We start from the raw sequence: 26,671 nt of genomic DNA, 5'->3' as shown, positions 1-26,671 counted from the left end.
GTGACCACTCCCCACTGTGGATTCACCTGCTGGATGGGGAATTGCTTGAACAGAAGCCTTCGAGATAGATGATCAGCAGGGCTAACTGTGTGCTGTTCAGCCAGTTGACTGTATTTGAACATCATGACAGTGTGCAGGAATGGGTGGACTATATCACGCATGTGATCCATCATACCGCTGACTTATCGAGTCTAAAGTCTTAAGGTCATCTTAGGAGGTGACCTGTACCTTGGTGGACAGATGAGTGCCGTTCAGCAATCCGGCAAAGGAGGCTCATTGACAGTTTAAATGCACCCAACAGCAGGCAAACTCTTTTCGGGCCTCGGGAGCCAAAGCTCCATACTCAATTAAGGCGTACAAGAAAAGGTCACGGCAAGCGTTCATAAATTGCCTCAATCATTCCACACTTATCCTATAAAAGTGTAGGAAGCCATCCAGAGGATTTCTGGTAAACACAATAGCTGCAGTGCTGAAACAACCCCCAGACGCATCGCTCAGATGCTGGCTGCTCATTTTGTGAAAGCTACAGCCAAATCAAGTCAGGATCCAGCGTTTCGTCGCTACCGTGCGAATGTATAGAGAGGTAAGCTGGACTTCAGATCCAACAATTCTGTCTTATAACTGCCCTTTCTTCACGTGGGAGCTGAAATTGACGCTGTATGAGACTCGTGATACTGTACCCGGTCGCGACCTGATCCTGTACTGCACGCTCCGACATTTGCCAGCAATGTCAAAGGAAATCCTCCTCGCATATTTTAACTTCATGTGGCAGATAGGACATTTCCCCAGCTCGTGGAAAGAGGGAATTTCGGTACAACCAGCATAGGACTCCACATGTCGTGTTATCGGAATATCACCTTAACGAGCTGTGTAGGAAAGACCCTTGACCAATGGTTAACCGTCATCTGGCCCTGTTGTTAGAGACGAGGCTTTTTCTTACACCCTCTTAGGGTGGATTTCGGAGATTTCGGTCTACAGTCGACAACCTGACCCTACTAGTGGCTGCTATTCAGCAATCTTTGCTACATAAACAGCACTGCACTGGCACATTCTTCGACATCAGAAAGGCGTGTGACACCACGTGGAAACATGGTTTACTTGTGGAACTGCTTCGAGGGGCTTTTGTGGTCATCCCCCATCTTCATATGACTTTTCCTGTCTCAGCAGTTTTTTAAGACCTGAGTTGGTGACTCGTTGTTAGATCGTTTTAAACAAGAGAATGGTGTCCTTAGTGGAGCGTTTTACGTGTTGCCCTCTTTGCCATAGCCATAAACAGTAGTACAGCTACGGTAAGGAGTCCTGTACACTACTCCTGGGACGATTTTCCTGTTTTCTGTTTCTTCTCCATTGTCGTAATAGCGACCCGTCAGTCAGTTGCAACTTACTGAGTGGGTTGCAAAAACGGGTTTTCAGTTTTCTACAGATGAATGTGTGTATGTTCATTTTAATCTTTCTTGTCGTATTTTTAATTTACCTGACTTGTGTATAAGGGATTCCATTGTACATTTTAAAGACTCAGTGAGGTTTCTCGGCCTCATTTTTTACTCTAAACTGTCGTGGTTACCACATCCGAGAGTCCTGAACGGTCTTGCTAATGTTCAATGAAGTTCAAAAAGCAAACATGTTTTTAGTTCTAACAAGCATTAACTCAAAATAGAGGAGCGATGTAGCGGAATACAATTTCGAAGGATCGTAAGAGATCACTACTCATAATTTTGATCTTAAAGGTAATCATCGAAGGTTATTCGAAGGTTGAGTTTTGTTTAATGGAAGCTTCTATTTGTGACATTGGATTTGGAAAGAGCGAAGAGAGGTTTGAACTTTAAAGTTTTAATCAATGTGTTTATTGGCACAAACAAATACTTCACTACGTAGAAATGTTCTTTTGACGTTTGAAAGAGAGACCAAACATAAGCAAAAAGTAGATAATTTATTTACAAGTAGTTGAGTGACTCCCCTCACCACTCATCCTTAGAGTGATTAATTAAAAAAGTTCCCTTGTCTTACACTTTGTACCTGGAAATTAACTACTGAGGATGTGCTCAAAGTAATCACCATTTGCTACAGTGCACAAATTAATCCTCCTTAAGAATGTCTGACATTGGAAAGCAGGACACCTTGTGGAAAGGTTGCACTAGCTCTCCGGATACGTTCCATTATGTTTTCTCTTGTCGTTGGCTGCTGCTGTTAACAAATATTTTTCAATATCCCCAGAGGTAAAAATCAGCGAAAGTCAGATAGGATGAACAAGCGGGCCACGGAATGGGACCACCACGTCCAAGCCGTTAGTGTGGATATTATTCATTTAAAAGTGTCCTTATGATACATGAGTAATGTGGCAGTACACCATCCAATTGCATCGGCATTCCTTGTCTGGTCTCTGAGTCAACATCTTCAGGTAACCCAGGTAAATGGTTTCTCAATATTTCTAAAAAATTAACGTTAGAAAGTTGGGACCAATCAGATAGCCACTGACAGTTCTGCACCATACGTTAAGGCTACAACGATGTTGACCGTTAACTGTTCTACACCAGTGAGGATGGATATCCGAGAAATAATGACAGTTTAATTCACCAGTATTTGTAAATGTAGCTTCACCTCTTGATGATGTAAGGTCAGAGATGAAATGCCAGGCGTTCTTCGAACTTCCGAAGTGTTAGTTCGTGGGTCAGTGTGATACTGCAAGCATGAAATATCCGCGTATTTAGGATTCTGAGATTCGTCGACTTCGATAATCACAGTTCCGTTTGAATTTGCTGTGAACTATTATGATGATTTAGCTGGACCATTGCAAGAACGACTATGACGCCTTTCTCATTTCCCCCATGTTCATGACGAGGACGTACAAGACGTAACCGTCCATTCCGAGCTCAGTCACAGAGATCTCGATTGGTGACGATACTTGAGTGTCGTCTGTTAGGAAAACGTCTAGCATAAAATGCGGCCTCGTACACATAAATACCCTGGGCCCTCTTAACATATTAATCATGTCTAAGATTTCATTTTGAGTGTAGTCAGCCATTGTATCTATGTAGCTCAAAATGAAGCAAAATAGAGGCGCATGTTTTTCTACCTACATCGAAGTTGTTCGCTTCAAATGCTTTAGTGGCAAGCTGGTTACGCTGTATAAGAAAGTTGTACGTTATTTAGCGCAATTTTTTATTTTGTCAGCGTACTATAACCTGTGTACTTTAAATGTTTTGTCTGTCCATTGGGCTTGAGCTTGATAGTGATGTATTATTCCAAACCGGTAGCATTGAGCATAAAAATAAACAACTGATGGTCAGTTGTACAATGAAGTTTCGCAAAGATTTTTTTCTCCCCACAGACATCACCACTTAGTGCTTTACGAATGTGGAGTTCCTTTCTCCCTCGAGAAAGAGTGTAACGTCCCCTTAGAAAAAACTTTATAAATGACAGTGCTGGAAAACCTCTACGTTATTTAATTTTCAAACAGCTGAGCAAAACTGAACGTACTCAGACATTTCTCTCTTTACTTATTCTGATCAACACTACACTGACACAGAATATTTTTAGCGCAACGCGATCTGACTTTCAATAATCCCTACAAAAGAATGGCCCTGACTAACACTAACCTATAGCTCTCATGAATCACTTACCTCACAAAAATCTTTGTTACTCGAATTACTGCAATACAGCGAACGCCAATACTGCCAGCTAAATGAAAGATTCTAACTACTGAAGGCACTAACTACTGATAGGCATAGTTAGCAAATGAAAGATTTTGATAGAGAACAAACAATGTATTTACCTTAATAATGTTAAAAAGTAATCATATATCAGTTCATGATATCCAGTACTACAAATTTACTCTTTCTGATGGACACATGTCCAGATCGTCCACTCTCAAAATTCTGCCATCTCTCTCCCCACATCCACCACTGCTGGCGGCTCACCTCCAACTGCGCAACGCTACACGCTGTTCACATCCAACTATCCACCACAACAATAGCAAATATTCCAACAACGCAAACCAGCCACAGACTGCACACAGCACTGTCAGTGATTTTCATACAGAGCGCTATGTGGCGTTACTAACATAAAAACCTAAACAGCCTACTTACATAGCCCCCATGCTCCCCACAAAAAATTTTACAAATTGTTTTGGGCAATGGCCACTACATATTTGTTAAAAAATTTTTTATATTAACGCTAATAAATATATCAAATGCACACAATTATTGATACACTGTTGGTCAAAAGCAAAAATTATCCACTGTCCATAAAGATAGTCCTGATCATTCGTCACAGTATTAATTACATTGCACAAAGTCTGATCAGTAAAAGAAAATGCACACGGAAGTAGTGGATTTCCATGCAGTCTTGAACAAGTAGTGTTGTCCTTCCAACGGAAAGACAATGCTGATTCTTGACATGCAGATAGGTAATGGGCCACAACAGAGCAAACCCACAGCAGAGTCAGTCGAAGTTTTGAAGAATATTGGTAGGTAGGTCATCATGGAGCAGACCCACTATAGTCCTGGTAGAGATTGTGGTATTGGTGAGCCACCAGAGGTGCAGACCCACTGTAGTCCTTGTAGAGATAATGGTATTGGTGGGCCATCAAAGTTGCAGACCCACTGTAGTCCTTGTAGAGATGGCCAGCTGCCATCTGTTGCGACTGTGCAGGTGCACAATCACCATCGAAGAGTCTTGCGAACAATATAGCAAGTCCATAAACCACCACTTGTGCACTGACAAACGTTTTGGAATTGTCCTTAGAACTAGCAATGCTGTTGACCAGTCCCTTGCTGAATTATCAACACACATGCAAACACTAACAGTCCCTTTTTTTTAACTTCTCACATATTGTGCATGTACTATGACAAACAGAAATGTGTACACTGAAATGAATGCTTACAAGTTACTTAATTTGATGTACTGGTGTCAATTACAATTTTATAACATAAGAATACAATTACAAAGATACAGAAAACATCATTAAAGAACATAATAATACATATAACATTTGCATTTGTAGTAAAACAGGCTTTACAAAAGAATAGAAATAAACATATACACCAGTGTTACAGGAACTATGACATAAGTAAATAAATAAAAAAATGAGAATAGTTTACGAAACATTAATTTCACACATGAACATTAAAACAGAATAAATAATGTCTAAACATCTTTATAAAGAAAATAACATATTATTAGAAAAATTCTACAACATAACTCTTATCAGATAGCCACATAAAGACAGGAAGAACACAAATACACTAGGGTACAGAAACACATAATGAGATAACACAAAAGGAAAGGACAGGGTCTGTTTTACTCCAGTATTAATAGTATTTGATTTGCAAACAAAACTTTCTTTACTTCTTGGAGATCTCCCTTAGTTCATCATTATTCCCAAAAAGTCCTATCTGTACCTGTTGTCCCTAAACCCTACTGTTTTGTTCATATCCTCTTTCAAAATAATTATTCTTCATTGTACACTACTTATTTTGGCCCAAATCTTTTTCATTTAATTTTTCAATCCATTCTTTCACTATTCTCCATAGATAGTTTCTTACATAGTATCCTACCCTCTTAAGCTAACTTAAATCTACTGAGCTCAGATACATAAACTGAGGGACAAGACAATGCAGCAGCACAAAACAATTAACACAAACAGCAATGACAAAAAATACAAATTGGCAAAGCAAGCAGCAGTATATCTAAATTAACAAAGCAAATGCAACATCACTGCTAATATGAGCCAATGTGCAGCAACAAGAAAAATAAATCAGTAGGAAAATTCAGTAGAACTATGCCTGGCAAACAGCAGCAGCAAATGCAATAACTTATACCTAAACATGGTAAAGCTCAAGCAGAAAGAATATTACAGTACAGATAGGAAATGTCTAATACCTATGCCAGATCTTAATACTAGAGTGATGCATCACAAAACTTACTCTACAAAAAGTTACCAAATCATTGAAAAAATTATGTGTGCAATTCCTGTGAAGGGAAATGTCTATTTGTGCTCCCTTTTTTTAAGAAAGTAGATCATAAAATTATTCTTTACTGGGTCTGTAGACTACGGAGGCAGGTTCGAATCGTGCCTCAGGCATGGATGTGTATGATGTCCTTAGGTTAGTTAGGTTTATGTAGTTGTAAGTTCTAGGGGACTGATGACCTCAGAAGTTAAGTCCCATAGTGCTCAGAGCCATTTTTTTGGGTCTGTAGACAGAAAACTTTTCTATTAGTACATCTATTACATTTTATTAATCAATGCTGCAGTGCAACTAGAAACTACTTATTAAACAAAATAGGCAAATGTATACATAAAACAAGGCATGAAATGTCATTCACTAGCCATATGGCATTTCATTCAGCACATTTTGAAATATGTGTAAATATCTGTCCCAGTACTGATGCTTTCTGTGGCAATGAAGTCTGCAAAGCTTATTGATTTCTTTCATAATCCATACAGACGGGTTACAATGTGGTGAGTACAATGAAATAAAACCAGGTTTGATTTGTAGCGTTGTGCAGTTGGAGGTGAGCCACCAGCAGTGGTGGATGTGGGGAGAGAGATGACAGAATTTTGAGAGCAGACGATCTGGAATTGTGTCCATCAGAAAAAGGAATTTTGTAAGACTGGATGTCATGAACTTTATATATATATATATATATATATATATATATATATATATATATATATATGAGTTTTGAACATTATTAAGGTAAATACATTGTTTGTTCTCTGCCAAAATCTTTCATTTGCTAACTATGCCTATCAGTAGTTAGTGCCTTCAGTAGTTAGAATCTTTTATTTAGCTGGCAGTATTGGCGCTCGCTGTATTGCAGTAGTTCGAGTAACGAATATTTTGTGAGGTAAGAGATTCATGAAAGGTATAGGTTATTGTCAGTCAGGGCCATTCTTTTGTAGGGATTATTGAAACTCAGACTGCACTGCGCTAAAAAAAAATATTGTGTGTCAGTTTAGTGTTGATCAGAGTCAGTAAAGAGAGAAATGTAAGAGTACATTCAGTTTTGCTCAGCTATTTGAAAATCAAATAGAGTAAGAGGTTTTCCAGCACAGTCATTTATAAATTTTTCTAAGGGGATGTTTCATATTTTGTGTACTAAGCGTGTGGTAAGAGCTAGGAGCCCTAGCTAATGTGGTATTTGCTTATACAACTTTACACATTGGCACCATATTTCTCTAACACAGAATTACACAGCTATCTGATCATTTAAGAGAGACAAAACATTTTTTTACTATGTCAGTGAATTCACAGTTACGAAATTATATTTTGTCTGTACTCTGTAAAGTGTTGATATTGTTTTGGAACCATTGTGATACCATGAGTGCTTTGAATGAGGTATTTGGTATGGGATCATGATTTTTGAAGTATGTTTGAGGTAGATGACACTATTGAAATGAGCAGAGAATTTTTTTAAGGTTTTGAGATTGTTGGAAGAAGCTGCGACGATTTTGAGGTGTGATTGATCTGTTCTGATGATGTTATTATGACAACGACGTGTATTACGCTGTTGAGATATGTTTATGGTCAATAAGATGATGCTATATGAGGAATGTGATTAGATGTTTATATGTATATGAATAATGAATAGTGGTTAGGAACTCTGATTTGTGAAAGGATGTTGAAAACCAAGAGTTGTACTTCTTTAAGACATGCATGATTGTATCACAACACTGCTATTCATGAGATTTCGTTTCTACACATTTCTACTGTAATTTCTAGACCTGTGAAATTTTATTTGTATCAAACTGTAACTGTAGTGGAAACTGCTGTTGTAAATATGTTGGTAATGAAAGTAAGCGACCCTGACATAATCCACTGTGGGCACCCTGCTACACGACAGTCACCTGGACAAAAAAGGCCGTGCCTTTCAGAGGCACAATAAAAATAAGGAGACGCCATTAACCTCACTATTGACATTTCTTTGTAGAAAGCATCGTAAATACGACACGCTCATACTTGAAGACATATGATTACACTTTGGAGCTTGTACTTTTTGATAGTTACTTAAATGCCTAATGAAATGAATATGCAACGTCCCCTTAGAAAAAACTTTATAAATGACAGTGCTGATAAACCTCTACGTTATTTGATTTTCAAACAGCTGAGCAAAACTGAACGTACTCAGACATTTCTCTCTTTACTTATTCAGATGAACACTAAACTGAGACACAATATTTTTTTTATCGCAACGCAATCTGACTTTCAATAAACCCTACAAAAGAAAGGCCCTGACTAACAATAACCTATACCTTTCACGAATCGCCAGCTAAATAAAAGATTCTAATTACCGATAGGTATAGTTAGCAAATGAAAGATTTTGAGAGAGAACAAACAATGTATTTACCTTAATGTTCAAAAAATGGTTCAAATGGCTCTGAGCACTATGGGACTCAACTTCTGAGGTCATTAGTCCCCTAGAACTTAGAACTAGTTAAACATAACTAACCTAAGGACCTGACACACATCCATGCCCGAGGTAGGATTCGAACCTGCGACCGTAGCAGTTGCGCGGTTCCGGACTGAGCGCCTAGCCTTAATGTTCAAAAGTCATCATATATATATATATATATATATATATATATATATATATATATCATTTCATGATATCCCATATTACAAATTTACTCTTTCTGATGGACACACATCCAGATCGGCCGCTCTCAAAATTCTGCCATCTCTCTCCCCACATCCACCACTGCTGGCAGCTCACCTCCAACTGCGCAACGCTACATGCTGTTCACATCCAACGGCCCACCATTACAATAGCAAATATTCCATCAATGCAAACCAGCCACAGGCTGCACACAGCACAGTCAATGATTTTCATACAGAGCGCTATGTGGCGTTACCAACATAAAAACCTAAACAGCCTACTTACGAGAGCACTGCTTGGTGTTTGGCGACTTTGAAAGTTTTTTCAGTTCTGGTGTTATTGCTACATGTTCAGCATATGTAGCCACTGGGTGTCCACTCGGTTACCTAGTACATATATTAGTCTGTTGCTGGATTTCACACTCTTCCTGTACAGTGTTTGGTCAGTTGACAGTACGTATCTTGCAGTAATGGGACTACAGTGAGTTCCTGGAGCTCCATGGTGGGAAAATCCCATGGGAATGCAGCGTGTTCTTCAGGGTGGAGTTCCCCCACACTGCTGCAACATGCTCTAACGCTGGGTGCATCAGTGTGAAGTATAGTGTGATGCCTTCTTCTAGTGATGACTCTATGTTGAGCTACAAGTGTAGGGTCCTCAGTCTACATATTGCTTTCTGGTCTAGCTTATTGAATTCTGCTCCTGGATGAGGCATCTGTTCATAGTGATGCCCAAGTGATACGTGGTGCTTCTCCGTAGGATGGGAGTACTGGCACAAGTAAGGGGGGCATGGCAGCTGTGAATGGTCGTCTGCCTATGCTGAGCACGTGCGTTTTTGCATCGTTGAAGACAAGACCACTTCTTTCCCCAGTCAGTGAGCGCATCTGTTGCCCTTTGTAGGCAGTGTTACAGGAACCTGGTGCTCCTGAACCACAGGTAAAGCATCATGTCGTCTGTGGATAGTGCCGTTGTGTACTACTGCAAGGGTTCCAACATGCTCCCTGGTTGTATTGTGGCTAGGGTGTCTCTCTTGCTTGACTCCCCTTCTTGTGCTCATTCATGGTATGTGTGGTCAGTGAGGTAGGACTTCAGCAGTTGAACGTGTGGCACTGTCGCTTCCTGTACATATATTTTATACAGGGGGTCATGGTGTCACATGCTATCGGAGGTATGAGAGACATTTGGGAATATTGCTCTGAAGTATTCCCACCTCTCAGTAGACTGCATTGCCTACATGACGAGATGCAGCAGCTGGGGGGTTGTGGCATGGCATCTTCTGAACTAGCAAGTAGCATCTGGCTTGCTTCGATACGTTGGAGAAACCAGCTCGGGAACAGATGCTTGAAGAGTTTCAACACTGCTGGCAGGAGGATTATGGGTCTGTCAGCTGCGAGGCAGGCAGTGATCCTTTCTAGACTTATATCCACGTCTTGGGGTAGCTGCCTGTCCTCAGGATGCCACTGAATGCTTTTGGCAGTACTGCAGCTGTGGCCTGTGTCATTTGCTTCAGTGTCTCGTTTGTCAGCATGTCTACTCTACTTGCTTTCTTGGCAAATAGAATTCTGAGCTGCAGCAACAATATTTATATTGATAAAAGCTCAATTTCATCGCCTCCCTCTTGGTCTTGCATGAACTGGTGCAGACATTCAGCGACCAGTTCTGTGTGTTCTGGGTCACGTGTCCCATCAACAGAAGGAAAATTACCTGCAAACACAACTGCAAGTGCATTTGCTTTGGCACCTAGCTTGCCGATGACCTCTGACAATGATGTCTTATAGCGTTCAGGGCCAGACCAGCAGTGGTGCGTGCGGTGCTACCATGTATACGTCTCGGTTGAATACCACAGGGAAGTTGTTTGATGGCAAGCCCAAACTCATGCCCACAGTGATGATAAATGATAATCCTTTAATCAGTGTTTCAGCGTGGTGCTGAGCACCTCTGCTGGGCTCTGGCCTGGTAGAATGTGTGGGCTGATGATTGTGGCATGATAGTTTTTGGTGTCTTGTAGCAGCCATCTCTCACTGATATTGATCAAGCTGGAGTCCCGGTTACGGTTTTCGCATTCAAGTTCCCTCCCATGAATACCTACCTTGAAGGGACAGCAGGGACTCGAAGTCTGGTCGCTTCAGGTTTCCCCTTCAAGGGTTTGGTAGATATGCTGTATTTGTGTTGGCTTCCAGCGCCGTCAGGTTCGTCAGGGGACGGGGATGATGGCGCAGTGACCTCCTAAAATATACTACCATTCTGCACCCAGCTGTGGGTCAGTCTATTATGCAGCATGCATAATTTGACTCCCCATCATGGAGGCCTTGTTTCAGATGTGACACTGTAAGGAGGCAGATGTCCATGTCTTCTTCCAGTAAACACTGTCGGAATTCTTTCACCTGGTTAGGCATGCATTTAATATGCGTATCTTTAGGCCATGCTATCTAAAGGCTATTTTGAATGTTGAAAGCTTTTGTGCTGGCCGTGGGGACCACCTGCGCTGCAGCCGTTATGAGCTGCAATTTACAGAAATTTTATTCAGAGAGACTGCCTCATCATAGCTTCTATCATTTCAGCGAGGTGGGCCACCTATGGTGCTGCTGCCAGAGGGGGAATGTTGGTGGTGGAAGTGGTTGTTGCCCTCTGATCTTCTGAGTGGCTGAATGTGTTGTGACTTGCAGCTTGGGGACTTTGGGGGATGATATGGGGCGTCGATTGCTTGTGTGCCCATGGGGAAGGGAGGGGGTGCTTCGCCTCTCAGAGGGCTGATTTGCGGATGCTGTTCCTGGTCATCCCTTGATTGACGGTCATCTTGCTTAGACTTACCGTATATAGTGGAAGGTGCAGAGAAGAGGGATGGTGAGGATAAGGAATCGTGTGTAAGGGCGTAAAACCGTACCAGACGTGTAGTAGCATGTCACGTGGGTGGACACGTGCTGGTGAGATCTCAAGATGTAGCATCTCTGGCGCAGCAACAAATCAAATGCTTGGCGCGATTTTTCGCACAACTGCCGTGCCAACGGCAGCTGGCACTGCTAAATTGGACTCGGGAACGCGCTCGGAACATTATTTTCATGTGATACTTTGCTGCGGTTGTGGAAGCACATTTCTTTAAACTTAAAGGGTGTTTCCTGCTGACTCCTTATGTTTCATATTCCTTGATAACTTCATGACGGGTAACGAAATGAATAACGGTATACCCTTCACCTTCTTCTGTGCCTTGATACGTCTTACAGAGGTGTGCGAGAGTCGTTTTAGGAATTCAGTAACAGCCTTAAACCTCTATTTCCAACTACCCAGCTCTCAGCGACCATAAGTTAACCTGAGTGGCCTTACATGCCTAAATGAATTTACGTTGCATCGACGTGCTGTTGTGTACTAAACAAACTTCGAGTTAGTGTACAACTTACATACTCTGATTTGTTGTTTGGGAGATTTTTGTCAGTTTCATCAACATTTACTCTTAAACTACTGAATAACTTCAAAATGGCTCTGACATGGTTTTCCACTCGTGCATTATCATCCCTGATACATTGCCACTTCTTTCTTCTCGAGCTTTTATATCATAAATACCTTCGTCGATTATTTCTTTACAAGCATTTATATCCCTGATAATTTTGCTGGTGCTTTCTTCTCCATACCTCTGTTACGCTTTCTTGACATCCATTTATATCCATAATATTTTTATGAAAGTTTTCTTCTGAGGCATTTATGTCCTTGATACTTTCGTGGACATCTCCAGAATGGAGTATTGTCATACCTACTGCCGCCAGCGTATTGATTCTCCTCCACATGCTCTCGAATTCTACATTTAATTGCTGCTCAGTCTCCTCATAATGTGTGTTAATATCCTGCTCAGTCCTCTTAGAAATTGTATTAACGTTTCTAGTAATTTCAATTTTTGTAGTACAGCTTTTAAGATTTTCATTTATTTTCTCGACGTTTCTGCTGTAGCATTTTCGTTGATTGTTTCAGTTTTTGCAACATAGACACGTGTTTGGCCCATTTATCATACCCTCAGAATGAATGTATGATATTATACAAATTAGTGTAATCAATAACAGTGTAATTACCATCTATTATTATCTTCACATGCAAGTTTAGTTTCAAGGCCCATCACCTGATCCGTTAATGTATTAAATTGTTCTAGTGTCCCATAGATTCATTTCATATTTTATATGAGAATAAGCACATTGAATAGCTGTTTGGTCTAGAAGTATATAAATAATTCAGCTCTCAAGGCTCTCTAGATTGTTTTGTGAGAACACACCATGTGACTGTACTTGTCCATAGTACGCAATATACTGCTAGAATTGCATATTGGTACATTATCTTTTAAAAAGAAACTCCTGGAGATTTCATCTGCATTGTGTGCGATTCTAACAAACTACGCATATAATCACAGGTTCCTTGAATGTCATTCACATTTATGTGCACTTGATAAATTTCTTTTTAATTTGTATTATCTTGAAGATGAGAATAATATGTGTTTTATCACTAACCATTTTGGAATTTTACTGTATGTTTGGCTCAAATGAAAGACATCTACTACCTTGTAACGACCAAAGCGGAAATATTTTTGTATTTAATCTTGGTTTCCTACAGCAACATCATTAAATACAAACAAAGTATTAGACTTTACTCTGCCAGGAGATGGGACATGGCTGCTTTCATTGTGTCACACCATCAATGCTCTTTTGTAAGAGCTGGTATTTGGGTTGAAATTATGCTGTCGAAAATACATACACCACTTGAAGCATTTTTAAGGAGGATTGTAGGACAGCTGCACATAATTATAGGTCTCAGTCGATGACATCAATCTGTTTGTAGAATTATGCAACATGTTCTATGCTCGCATATTGTGACGTTTTCAATCAAAAATCTTCAAAAAATCAAACAGCGAACTTGTGAAACTCAGCTCACTCTGTAACTCCATTAGATTCATAGTGCTGTAGACATCAGCACTTAGGTTGCTGCAGTGTTTCTAGACTTCAGGTAGACATTTGACACCACCATACACTGAGTTAAGTGAAAATATTCCCAGCTTGCCGAGTACTGGACCAGACTTGCAGCAGGATTCGAGACTTCCTTGAAGAGAGAACACAACTCGTCGCTCTTAATGAAATAAAATCAACATATGTAAAGGCAATTTCAGGGGTGCCCCATGGAAGTGTGAGATGACATTGGCTGTTTACAGTACACAGACTGAGTCGCTTAAGTCGTAGCACACCTTTTACTACGTGAACAGTTCCAGATATCGAAACGAGGTTTTCTGAAAGTAATGGTATGCTAAGGGGCACATAATGTTACGTATGGATAATGGCCGGACGTTGTGGCCGAGCGGTTCTATGCGCTCCAGTCCGGAACTGCCTGCTGCTACGGTTGCAGGTTCGAATCCTGCCTTGGGCATAGATGTGTGTGATGTCCTTAACGATATTTAGGTTTATGTAGTTCTAAGTTCTAGGGGACTGATGACCTCAGAAGTTAAGTCCCATAGTGCTCAGAGCCATTTGAACCATTTTGACTAGACTGTCGATCAATCAAAACGTGCCGGCTCTTCGAACTCATCACATATTTGCTACACTACGTCCCTGGCGACCTGCACCCGCGGTCTAGGGGTAGCGTCTTTGACTAGAAATCAAAGCATTCTCGCTCCGGGTTCGAAACACAAACACCACTTGAATTTTGATTAATAATCAGCATTAGAGGCCGTTGACTTCCGGCGTAAGAAGTCACCCTCATTCTGGCAACGGCCTTGCCAAAGAAGGGCGGAGGAGCGAACAGATATTAAGTGAACTCTCTTGTCCTTGGGTTGAGAAACTGCCTCTAAATGCGGAAGTTTCAGCAATAAACACCATGAGGCTGTAGAAGGCAAATGAAACCACTGCATTAAATGCACACAAAGTGGATCCACCGGACAACAGTCGGCATTTACCCGTGACACGGCTCAGACGCAGGCGCGTGTTTGTTTACTCGCTGTGCTAGGTACTGCGTTCGCTGTTGTGTTTTAGAGCTCTCACTAGATATGGCGACGGTGAAACTCACGTTCAACGATTCCTACGCGGGTCGAAAGGCTTATGAAATGCATGCCGATCCCCATGAGCTGATAGGCATATATCTGTCTATCACTTCCAGTATAGTCTATCTCAAGATGAAGAACGAAGAGGTATGTGACAACCTAGTCCGACGTTCCACCAACGGATACCGCTTTCGCCACTCTGACGGTAACGTAATCACGGTAACCGTGGACAACGCCGGTGTGTATCTGTGCACGGTGCGGATATTCTAACTGCCATTCGAAGTCCCGGCAGTGTTCGTTACTGACGCGTTGCGGCCATATGTAATGGTCCTAAGCTACAACTTTGAAACCTATCGCATGCTCAATGGCGTCCGACAGGTACGTATCGAACTCCGCAAACACGTGCCGTCGTGCATGTTCATCGGAGCCATCATTATTATGACGGACAACCGCAGACGTGTGCCGGCTGCGGACAGGACGGTCACGTCCGATCCAACTGCCTCCAGCGCCGCCTTGTCCAGGTGGCACGTGCGGAACCAGTACAGACAGCTGTGACAACCACATTACCGCTTACGTACGTGGAAGCGGTGCGGCCGGTGTGCACAGTCCAATGCTGCAGTCCAATGCGCCTGCAAGCTCAGATGCCGGCCACCACCATCGTCGTACCAGAGGCGTTGGTACCGGAAGCCGGCCGCATGGACGAAGGTACTGATCCAAGTCCTTCGACGGGAGCGGACTCACGGACGCGGAAACAATGGTCGCCGAAGCGTCATAAGAAACTCTCGGCGGTTGACGACCAATAGAACGGAGACAGGGAGCATGCTGCCGACGCCGCCTCTGACGCGTCATTACCAACAGACTCGATCAGCACCGCGCCATGGCAGGCATCCAACACCGCGGACGGGATGGTGGCCTCACCCAGCCCAGACGTTCCACGACTGAAGCTCCTCAGGACATAGACCAGGTGATAGAGCACAACGCCCATGACAATGCGCCACCACCGACCCCATCCCCGCTCGGTGACTGGGCTGCTGATATGGAGGCAGAAGACGCACAAGTCACCCTTGACACTCCTTTGTCACACGGGACCGGCGCCCCATATGGGGAGAGCCTAACACCCGCAGAAGGGCCGCGTTAAAGTTACCTGCCGCAGAGGAAAGGTAGCCAAGCGGCCCCACTGTCACCGAGAGGCCGTCATTTGCGTCTACTCACTCCGGATTTACATGTCCTACCGTGTGGGCACAGTCAACCTTAACAGCAGACGCTCTGGCATCAAAACGTTCATGTTCCATGATATGCTCTGGGCGGCGGACCTCGATATCACACTCCTTCAAGAAGTCCGTCCAGAGCTGCAATTGAACATTTATGGATACACAGCCTACAGCGTCCCATCAAGCGACGGTGCCGGCCGAACCGCCATCCTATTACGCGACGGCATCGAGGCATCGAAAATTAGGTACCTGCTGTTATATCCTAGCCAGTAATGCCACCCGAGCCCGCTGCCAAAAGGTTGGCAGCATCAAAGTCCGGACGCCGTCCGCATAAGCAGCGCCAGCGAGACAGCAAATCGCCGCAAGTCTGCGCGCACCACCGCTGGCTTCTGGTTTCTTAAGCGCTGGAGTCGCGAGCGCTAGGACAGTTCTGTATTCGCCGCTCAGTTGTATACTCGCCACCGAATTGTGTACTTGTTAGTCAGTTGTGTGTTCATCGCAGCAGAGTTGTTGTTTGTCGTCAGCCGACGCTGACCTAGCCGCTCCGACTCGAACTAGACAGATTTCTGTAGACACGGAGTTCACTACTGTGTTACTGTATCTTCGTTAATAAAGATAAGTACCGACTTTATTTAATCAGAGTGTTTGGGTTTTCATCTTTCTGTTCACTGTTCCAGCGGACCGGTCGGCCTGCTATTAAAAGTGTGGCGGTGATTTCGTAAGCCGTTTCTACAGCGAATTGTTTGTCGCTACGAACGCCGCCACAAAACCTGCCATCTGCCCGAGGTATTGCCGTCACGGTGGGAGCAGTCCACGTTGTCAATGTTTACGCGCCCTCTGGGTCATCTCGTCGCAGAGAAACGGTCACCTTTTATTCTGACGAAACTGCTCCACTGCTGAATGGAAATACGGAACCCTACATTATAGACGGCGATTTTAATAGCATCTTGGATACAGCAGACCAAACACTGGACTACTCTACATGCCCGGCACTATGGGCTCTCGTTCGACATCTGACGCTACACGACACGTGGCGTCTCCTTCACGGGGACCGCCATGGCTATACATATTTCACCGACCACTCTGCCAGCCACCTCGACTGGATACACGTCTCACGAGGACTCTGCACCGCGGCAAGGGACGCGGAGCTGTGTCCGACAGCCTTCACCGACCATTTGGCATACATCTGCTCTATCACACTCCCCCGACAGCTCACATATCGCAGACGTGGTCCATGGACGCTGAACGTTTCCTACCAGTATGTGGATGCATGTCGGCGTGAGACCGCTGCTGTGTGGCACCGGTGCCTCCGGAGTTTGCATGCACATCTTTCCACCTTACATTGGTGGCACGACCTCGCAAAGTCGGCCCTCTGACGGACACTCATGGGATATGGCCGTGACAGAGCGTGGTGGCGTCGGGCGACGTGGAAATTTTATTACACTGGGCTGAGGGAACTCATGACCCAGACCCCATCACGTGAACTACAGACAGCGGTTAATCGTCGCCAAGCTCGCTTAATCCGACTCACCACGGAAAAGCTTGACAGAGCCTGATTCTGGGCAAAGGTGCAGGATACCATCCCCACTGAAATGGCATCCGCATATCACATTATCAGAGAGAGACGCCACCGCAAGCGCCACCTTATAACATCAGTAGAGGTAGTAGATGGCGGACACATCGATTCACAGTGTGCCATCGCTGCGGTATTCGTCCAGATTTAAGGGCGTTTTACGCCGAGGACCCACAGACTTCGCGAGTACGAAGACGTCCTGTGCGGTCTGACTGACCCCAGAGAAGTGGCTCAGGACGACGGCCTGCTGGTTTCCATAACTGCTGAACACTTAACAACGGCCTTGGCACGCGGCGTCCTGAACAAGTCACCGGGCCCAGACGGCTTACCAAACGAATTCTACTGCTCCGCGGTAGCGTTCTCACTTCCCACGCCCGGGTTCCCGGGTTCGATTCCCGGCGGGGTCAGGGATTTTCTCTGCCTCGTGATGGCTGGGTGTTGTGTGCTGTCGTTAGGTTTAAGTAGTTCTAAGTTCTAGGGGACTGATGACCATAGATGTTAAGTCCCATAGTGCTCAGAGCCATTTTGAATCTACTGCTCCTTCTATCACCTGATGGGCGCTCTGTGGATTCAGATGTTTCAATACCTTATCTACGACGATTTTACCGTCCCCACAGTTTTCCTCGAAGGCATCATAATTCCAGTTCCTGAACGCTAATTGTAAACTTTTCGCCCGTATCCTCCATCGTGACCAGACATGTTTGGGCGGTGACAACAACATCCACAGGACACTTGGCGCCTACCGTAAATTCACGGCGCTGGCAGCGGCCTGCCGCCTTCGAGGCGCTCTTGTCGACGTCGATTTTGATCACGCCTTTGATCGTATCGACCACAGTTTCCTTCGTGCCATGCTCGAACACATGGGCCTCTCACAGGCCTCTGCAAGGGGATCTTACGCTTAATCCATGGGTCGCGCTCCGAGATTATGATCAACGGCCACCAGACAGAACACATCACTCTTGGGCGGTCAGTACGACAGGGATGTCCTTTACCAGGAGTCTTATTCGCGGTGGCCCTCGAACCTGCACTGCACGGCCTTCGCTAACGACTAGAAGGCCTCTGCATTCGAGACGTGACCTTCTGACGTGATGCGTCGCAGACGACGTGATGCTCTTGGTGTGGTCGGGAGACGAAATTCAAGCCACGCTTCAGTGGTTGTGCCGCTATGGCGCAGTATCTGGCAGCGTCGTCAAGATGCGCAAGACGGCATACAGGGATGTCGGAAGAGGCCTTCTACACGCGACAGCGATCCCCTTCCAAAAGGTTCCGTCACTGAACGCATTGGGGGTGGAGTTCTCCAGTACAGTTCGCCTAACTGCGACAGCCACATATCACCGGCTACTAAAAAGGACACGGGTGCTGCTCTGTGATAGCAGATTCCACAATATGGATATGATTCCCCCAACCCGTTACGTCAACACTTACCTAGCGTCCAAAATTAATTATTTTGCGCACATTCTTCTGCTAACAGTCACCATGGCCCACAGTTTCGAGGTGGGGTACGGACAATTTGTGAGTACAGATCATATATTCAAAGTTCGCTACACTGCTTTGACGAGGCCTCCACTGGCAGGGGGCCTGGGGTTGACTCACGCCCACAAGCGCGGGTAGGCATTGTACCTACGGGGCATGCGGCTCGCATGGACTGCGGCCAACAACACCTTGACAGGTATGCTGCTACAGATCATCGCACCGCGAGATCTTCGTCCACCGGTCGCCTTGGGCCGCATAACTCCGTCTCTTGCCCACATCCGCAATTTCCTGATCGAACTGAGCAACATGACCGAGGATCTACCGGGGACGAGGGCACCGAGCACAAGAGATTACTACCGCATTTATCAGGCACGGCAACTCTGTAACAACGTCGAACAACAACAGCCAACCATCGCTGGACCAGGGTGTGGCGAGCCGTCCACGCCCCATACCTGCCCACGTACGCTCGTTCCTTATGGTACGTGGTGGTGAACCGCAAATTAGCCACATGCCAACGCCTCCATTTCATCCATCTCACTGACGACCCTTTGTGTCCACATTGTGCAGTCGTCGATTCGGACGCGCACCGCCTGACATGTGCTGCGACAGGCAGATGCTGGGATCTTGTACAACGTATGCTGGCGCTCCTGTTGCGACGACAGCAAAGTCTATCACGCCGGACGAACTCTTACATCCAGATCCAAATACCGTTTACTTTTCCACTTCCAGAATGATACATGTTGCAAGCAGCGCCCGAAAATACTCTCGACTTGTGGGTCCATCTGACAACGACGCCATGCATTGTACCGCACACGACTATCGAATTATTTAGGCGCATTATTCAAGGAATCCCCCTGGCCATTGTGGCGTTCCGAGTACTAGAAAGCACACTTGAAAATAATTCACAGCGCCGGTCTTAGTGGCCGAGCGGTTCTAGGCGCTACAGTCTGGAACCGCGCGACCGCTACGGTCGCAGGTTCGAATCCTGCCTCGGGCATGGATGTGTGTGATGTCCTTAGGTTAGTTAGGTTTAAGTTGTTCTAAGTTCTAGGGGACTGATGACCACAGCAGTTAAGTCCCATAGTGCTCAGAGCCATTTGAACCATAATTCACAGCACACGATTGATCCTCAGAGAGAACGGTTTAGAGGGAGTCCTCCTTACATTCATTATGCGAAGACGTTTGGGAAGCTTCTGAATTTGATTTAATAAAGTTCCTTCCTTGGACCTGGGAGGGCGGAAAGGGGACATTGAGGCTGGCCTCAGAAGACGACACTTCTCTCAGGTCCTTAAATAAAAAGAGGGGGTAGCGTCTTTGACTAGTAATCAAAGCATTCTCGATCCCGTGATCGAAAATCGGCGCCGCTTGAGTATTGGTTAATAATCAGCATTGGCGGCTGAAGACTAAAAAAATGGTTCAAATTGCTCTGAGCACTATGGGACTTAACATCTGTGGTCATCAGTCCCCTAGAACTTAAAACTACTTAAAGCTAACTAACCTAAGGACATCACACACATCCATGCCCGAGGCAGGATTCGAACCTGCGACCGTAGCAGTCGCGCGGTTCCGGACTGAGCGCCTAGAACCGCTGGACCACCGCGGCCGGCGGCTCAAGACTTCTTGCCTAAGAAGGGAAACTGCCTCTAAAGGCGGAAGAATCAGCAATGATTAACACCATGAGACTGTATAATGCAATGGAAAGCAGTGCATTAAATACACATAAAGTGGATCCACAGGACATGTTGTCTGTAATTGACAAAAGATTCCTGAACAGTCCCCCATTCGGATCTTTGGGAGGGGACTGCCAAAGGGGAGGTGACAATGAGAAAATGATTGAACAACCAACGAAAAGATACACTCCTGGAAATTGAAATAAGAACACCGTGAATTCATTGTCCCAGGAAGGGGAAATTTTATTGACACATTCCTGGGGTCAGATACATCACATGATCACACTGACAGAACCACAGGCACATAGACACAGGCAACAGAGCATGCACAATGTCGGCACTAGTACAGTGTATATCCACCTTTCGCAGGAATGCAGGCTGCTATTCTCCCATGGAGAGACGATCGTAGAGATGCTGGATGTAGTCCTGTGGAACGGCTTGCCATGCCATTTCCACCTGGCGCCTCAGTTGGACCAGCGTTCGTGCTGGACGTGCAGACCGCGTGAGACGACGCTTCATCCAGTCCCAAACATGCTCAATGGGGGACAGATCCGGAGATCTTGCTGGCCAGGGTAATTGACTTACACCTTCTAGAGCACGTTGGGTGGCACGGGATACATGCGGACGTGCATTGTCCTGTTGGAACAGCAAGTTCCCTTGCCGGTCTAGGAATGGTAGAACGATGGGTTCGATGACGGTTTGGATGTACCGTGCACTATTCAGTGTCCCCTCGACGATCACCAGTGGTGTACGGCCAGTGTAGGAGATCGCTCCCCACACCATGATGCCGGGTGTTGGCCCTGTGTGCCTCGGTCGTATGCAGTCCTGATTGTGGCGCTCACCTGCACGGCGCCAAACACGCATACGACCATCATTGGCACCAAGGCAGAAGCGACTCTCATCGCTGAAGACGACACGTCTCCATTCGTCCCTCCATTCACGCCTGTCGCGACACCACTGGAGGCGGGCTGCACGATGTTGGGGCGTGAGCGGAAGACGGCCTAACGGTGCGCGGGACCGTAGCCCAGCTCCATGGAGACGGTCGCGAATGGTCCTCGCCGATACCCCAGGAGCAACAGTGTCCCTAATTTGCTGGGAAGTGGCGGTGCAGTCTCCTACGGCACTGCGTAGGATCCTACGGTCTTGGCGTGCATCCGTGCGTCGCTGCGGTCCGGTCACAGGTCGACGGGCACGTGCACCTTCCGCCGACCACTGGCGGCAACATCGATGTACTGTGGAGACCTCACGCCCCACGTGTTGAGCAATTCGGCGGTACGTCCACCCGGCCTCCCGCATGCCCACTATACGCCCTCGCTCAAAGTCCGTCAACTGCACATACGGTTCACGTCCACGCTGTCGCGGCATGCTACCAGTGTTAAAGACTGCGATGGAGCTCCGTATGCCACGGCAAACTGGCTGACACTGACGGCGGCGGTGCACAAATGCTGCGCAGCTAGCGCCATTCGACGGCCAACACCGCGGTTCCTGGTGTGTCCGCTGTGCCGTGCGTGTGATCATTGCTTGTACAGCCCTCTCGCAGTGTCCGGAGCAAGTATGGTGGGTCTGACACACCGGTGTCAATGTGTTCCTTTTTCCATTTCCAGGAGTGTAACTTTCTGCGCGTCGTGACGTGGAATGTCGGAAGCCTGAACGTGGTAGGGAAGCTGGAATATCTGAAAAGGGAAATGCAGAGGCTCAATTTAGATATAGTATGGGTCAGTGAAGTGAAATGGAAGGAAGACAGGGATTTCTGGTGAGATGAGTATAACGGGAGAAGGATTCGTTATGAAAATGAAGGTATGGCAGAGAGTGTGTTACTGTGTACAGTTCAGTGATAGGCTTGTTCTTGTCAGAATCGACAGCAAACCAATACAGACAACGATAGTTCAGGTATAAATTCCGACGTCGCAAGCTGACGATGAAGAGATAGAGAAAGTATATGAAGATATTAAAATGGTAATACAGTATGTAAAGGGAGATGAGAATCTAACAATTATGAGGGGCTGGAAAGCAATTGTAGAGGAAGGTGTAGAAGAAAAGGTTACAGGAGAAGGTGGGCTTGGGACAGGGAATAAGAGAGGAGAAAGACTAATTGAGTTATCTAATAAATTTCATCTAGTAATAGCGGATACTCTGTTCAAGATCACAAGAGGAGGAGGAGGTATACTAAGAACAGGCCGGGAGGTACAGGAAGATTTCAGTTAGATTGCGTCATGCTCAGACAAAGATTTTGAAATCAAATATTGGATTGTAAGATGTACCCAGGAGCAGATATAGACTCAGATCATAATTTAGTAGTAATGAAGAGTAGGTTGAAGTTTAAGAGATTAGTCAGGAAGAATGAGTACGCAAAGAAGTGGGATACAGAAGTACAAAGGAATGACAAGATACGCTTGAAGTTCTCTAAGGATATAGATACAGCAGTAAGGAGTAGCTCAGGAGGCAATAGAGTTGAAATGGAATGGACTTCTCTAAAAAGGGCAATCACAGAGAGTGGATAGAAAAATATAGGTAAAAAGTAGGCAACTGCAAAGAAACTGTGAATAATAGAACAAATACTTCAGTTGATCGACGAAATAAGAAAATGCAAAAATGTTGAGGGAAATTCAAGAATTTTTTTTTTTGAAATTGATGTTAAGTTCCCTTACACACTACTTAATCTAACTTAAGCTAACGCTTAGGACGGCACACACACACACACACACACACACACACACACACATGCCCGAGGGAGGACTCGAACCTCCAATGGGGGAAGCCGCGCGAACCGCGGCGAGGCGCCCTAGACCGCACGGGTACCGCTCGCGGCGAAATTCAAGAGAACAGAAATACAAGTTGCAGGGGAATGAAATAAATAGAAAGTGCATGGAAGCAAAGACGAAATGGTTGCAATAAAAATGTGAAGAAATCGAAAAAGAAATGATTGTCGCTAGGCCTGATTCAGCATATAGGAAAGTCAAAACAACCTCCGATGAACTTTAAAACAAGGGCAGTTACGTTAAGAGTGCAGTGGTCATTCCTCTGTTAAGTGCAGAGGAGATAAAGGATAGTGGAAAGAGTACACTGAAATCTCTATGAGGGGAAAGATTTGTCTCATGTGATTGAAGAACAAACAGGAGTTGATTTAGAAGAGAGTGGGAATCCAGTATTGGAATCGAAATTTAAGAGAGCTTTGGAGGGCTTAGGATGAAATAACGCAGAAGGGTAGATAACATTCCATCAGAATTTCTAAAATCATTTGAGGAAGTGGCAGCAAAACGACTATTCAAGTTGGTGTGTATAAAGTATGAGTCTGGTGACATACCATGTGACCTTCGGGAATATATCATCCACACAATTCCGAAGACTGCAAGACCTGCCAAGAGGAAGAATTATCGCACAGTCAGCTTATCAGCTCATAGATCCAAGTTGCTGACGATAAAAACAGACAGAAGAAAGGAAAAGAAAACTGAGGATAAGTTAGATGACGATCAGTTTGGCTTTAGGTAACATAAAGGCACGAGAGAGGTAATTCTGACGTTGCTGTTGATAATGGAAACAAGATAAAGAAAAATCAAGAAACGTTTATAGGATTTTTCAGCCTGGAATAATCGTTCGACAATATAAAATGGTGCAAGATGTTCGAAATTTTGAGAAAAGTAGGCGTAAGCTATAGGGTTGAGACGAGTAATGTACAATATGTACAAGAGCCAAGAGGACATAGTAAAAGTGGACAACCAAGAACGAAGCGCTCGGATTAAAAATGATGTAGTCTTTGTCCCCTACGGTTCAATCTGTATATCGAAGAATCAATAATGGAAATAAAACAACGGTTTAGGAGTGGATTACAGTTCAAGGTGAAAGAATATCAATGATACGATTCGCTGATGACATTGCTGTCCTGAGTGAAAGTGAAGAATTCCATGAGGTGCTGAATGGAATGAACAGTGTGATGAGTACAGAATACGGATTGAGAGTAAATCGAAGAAAGACGAAAGTATTGAGAAGTAGCAAAATGGAGCAGCGATAAACTTAAACATCAGGATTGATGGTCACGAAGTAGATAGGTTAAGGAATTTTGCTACCTAGGCAGCAAAACAACCAGTACATAACCAATGACGGTCAGGGCAAGGAGGACATCAAACGCACTGGCAAAAAGGGCGTTCCTGGCAAAGAGAAGTTTACTAGTATGAAACACAGGCCTTCATTTGAAGAAGAAATTTCTAAGAATGTACGTTTGGAGCACCGATTGTATGGTAGTGAAACATGGGATGTTGGGAAACCGGAATAGAAGAGAATTGGAGCATTTGTGCTGTGATGCTATAGACAAATGTTAAAAATTAGGTGGACTGATAAGGTGAAGAATGACGAGGTGCTGCGCAGAATCGGAGAGGAAAGGAATATGTGGAAAACACTGACAAGGAGAAGAGACAGGATGATAGCACATCTGTTAAGACAGCAGGGAATAACTTCCATGGTACTAGATGGAGCGGTAGAGGGTAAAACTTGGAGAGGAAGTCAGAGATTGGAATAAACCCAGCAAATAATTGAGGACGTAGGCTGCAAGTAGTATTCTGAAATGAACAGTTTGGTACCGGAGAGGAATTCGTGTCGGTCCGCATTAAACCAATGAGAAGACTGTTAGACTGATGACTTAAAAAAAAGAGAAAAAAAGTCTATGATCGTCCTGACATACATCGTCACCGAGATGAACGGCGACTCGAAACGTGTAGCGTGTTACGGACGCAGGCTGGCGAAATCAGTATTATGCTGTGGTAGACATTTTCCTGCGCTATAGTAGTAATCGAAGACACGCTGACAGCTGCGAACCACCTGCATCTTTTCATGCTTGATGTCACCTTTCGGCGGTATAACTGTCCATGTCTCAGAGCCAGAACGTGCTACAGTGTTTTGAAGAGCATTGTAGTGAACTGACTTTGATATCACGGCGACCAAAATCGCCTGATGTGAATCCTACGGAACCCATTTGGGGTCTCTATTGGGTGCCATTACATGACCTGCGCACAGACATTTAATGTTATATACCTTCACAAACCCACCAACAAACTGTAGGATCCCTGACACGCAGAGTCAGTGATTTATTTCGTTCCAAAGACAGTCAAACAAGCTACTAATCAGGTGGTCCTCAGTTGGTCCTCAGTGTATGTGCAAATATTTGAGTTCATGTATCATACAATTAAGAACTACTGTGTAATACAACAAAGTCTCGCAAGTTTGACATCATAATTAGCATAATAGAAAGTCCATGTGTGCACTAATTTCAACATCATCATCATCTTAATAAGTATTCCACTAAGCATCATAATTATAGTAACAAGACTGCATTCTATGTGTACGTAAGCTTGTAAGTAAGAGTAGTGCTGTTTGTCGGTTTCACCTACGTTGTGAAAGCCAGTCATTTTTTTCTGTTTTGCTTCCTGTCTTCCCTTAGTCAGCACTCCGTGTTCAGGCCACAAGAGGCCCATCGGGACCATCCCACCGCCGGGTCATCGTCAGCTGATGATGCGGATAGGAGGGGCGTGTGGTGAGCACACCGCTCTCCCAGTCGTTAGGATGGTTTTCTGTGACCGGAACCGCTACTATTCCGTCGAGTAGCTCCTCAATTGGCATCACGAAGCTGAGTGCACCCCAAAAAATGGGAACAGCACATGGCAGCCCGGATGGTCACCCATCCAAGTGCCGGCCACGCCCGACAGCGCTTAACTTCGGTGATCTAACGGGAACTGGTGTATCCTCTGCGGCAAGGCCGTTGCCCCTTCCCTTAGTCAGCTTCTTGTGATTTGATGATTGTTCCTGTGTATTCAGGAACTGTGTTAGATTTGTTGTTGGTAGTATGTACAGCCAGTCTGTGCATGTGCACAGCCGACCAGGTTGGCCGTGCGGTTCTAGGCGCTACAGTCTGGAACCACGCGACCGCTACGGTAGAAGGTTCGAATCCTGCCTTGGTCATGGATGTGTGTGATGTCCTTAGGTTAGGTAGGTTTAAGTAGTTCTAAGTTCTAGGGGACTGATAACCTCAGAAGTCCCATAGTGCTCAGAGCCATTTGAACCATTTGAATTTGCATGTGCACATCTGCTTGGCTGAAATGTTAAGATATCAGGACGCAAGCCCATCCAGGCAGGCAGACCCCCTCACAAGCTTCTG

At 44.9% G+C, this 26,671-nt stretch overlaps 1 protein-coding gene and 1 pseudogene across 1 annotated transcript in view; one reads left to right on the top strand and one right to left on the bottom strand.

The window, feature by feature from the left end:
* The window catches only part of LOC126457408 (uncharacterized), a 53,648-nt gene that overhangs the window by 24,716 nt on the left and 2,261 nt on the right, over positions 1 to 26,671 (top strand). The gene's annotated exons all lie outside the window — the stretch shown is intronic.
* Positions 26,163 to 26,280, bottom strand: LOC126458735 (5S ribosomal RNA; annotated as a pseudogene).

Source organism: Schistocerca serialis, chromosome 2, assembly GCF_023864345.2.
Source record: "Schistocerca serialis cubense isolate TAMUIC-IGC-003099 chromosome 2, iqSchSeri2.2, whole genome shotgun sequence".
NCBI classification, from domain to species: Eukaryota; Metazoa; Arthropoda; class Insecta; order Orthoptera; family Acrididae; genus Schistocerca; species Schistocerca serialis.
Note: the sequence above shows the minus strand (reverse complement) of the source record. Positions and strands in the feature narration are given on the sequence as shown.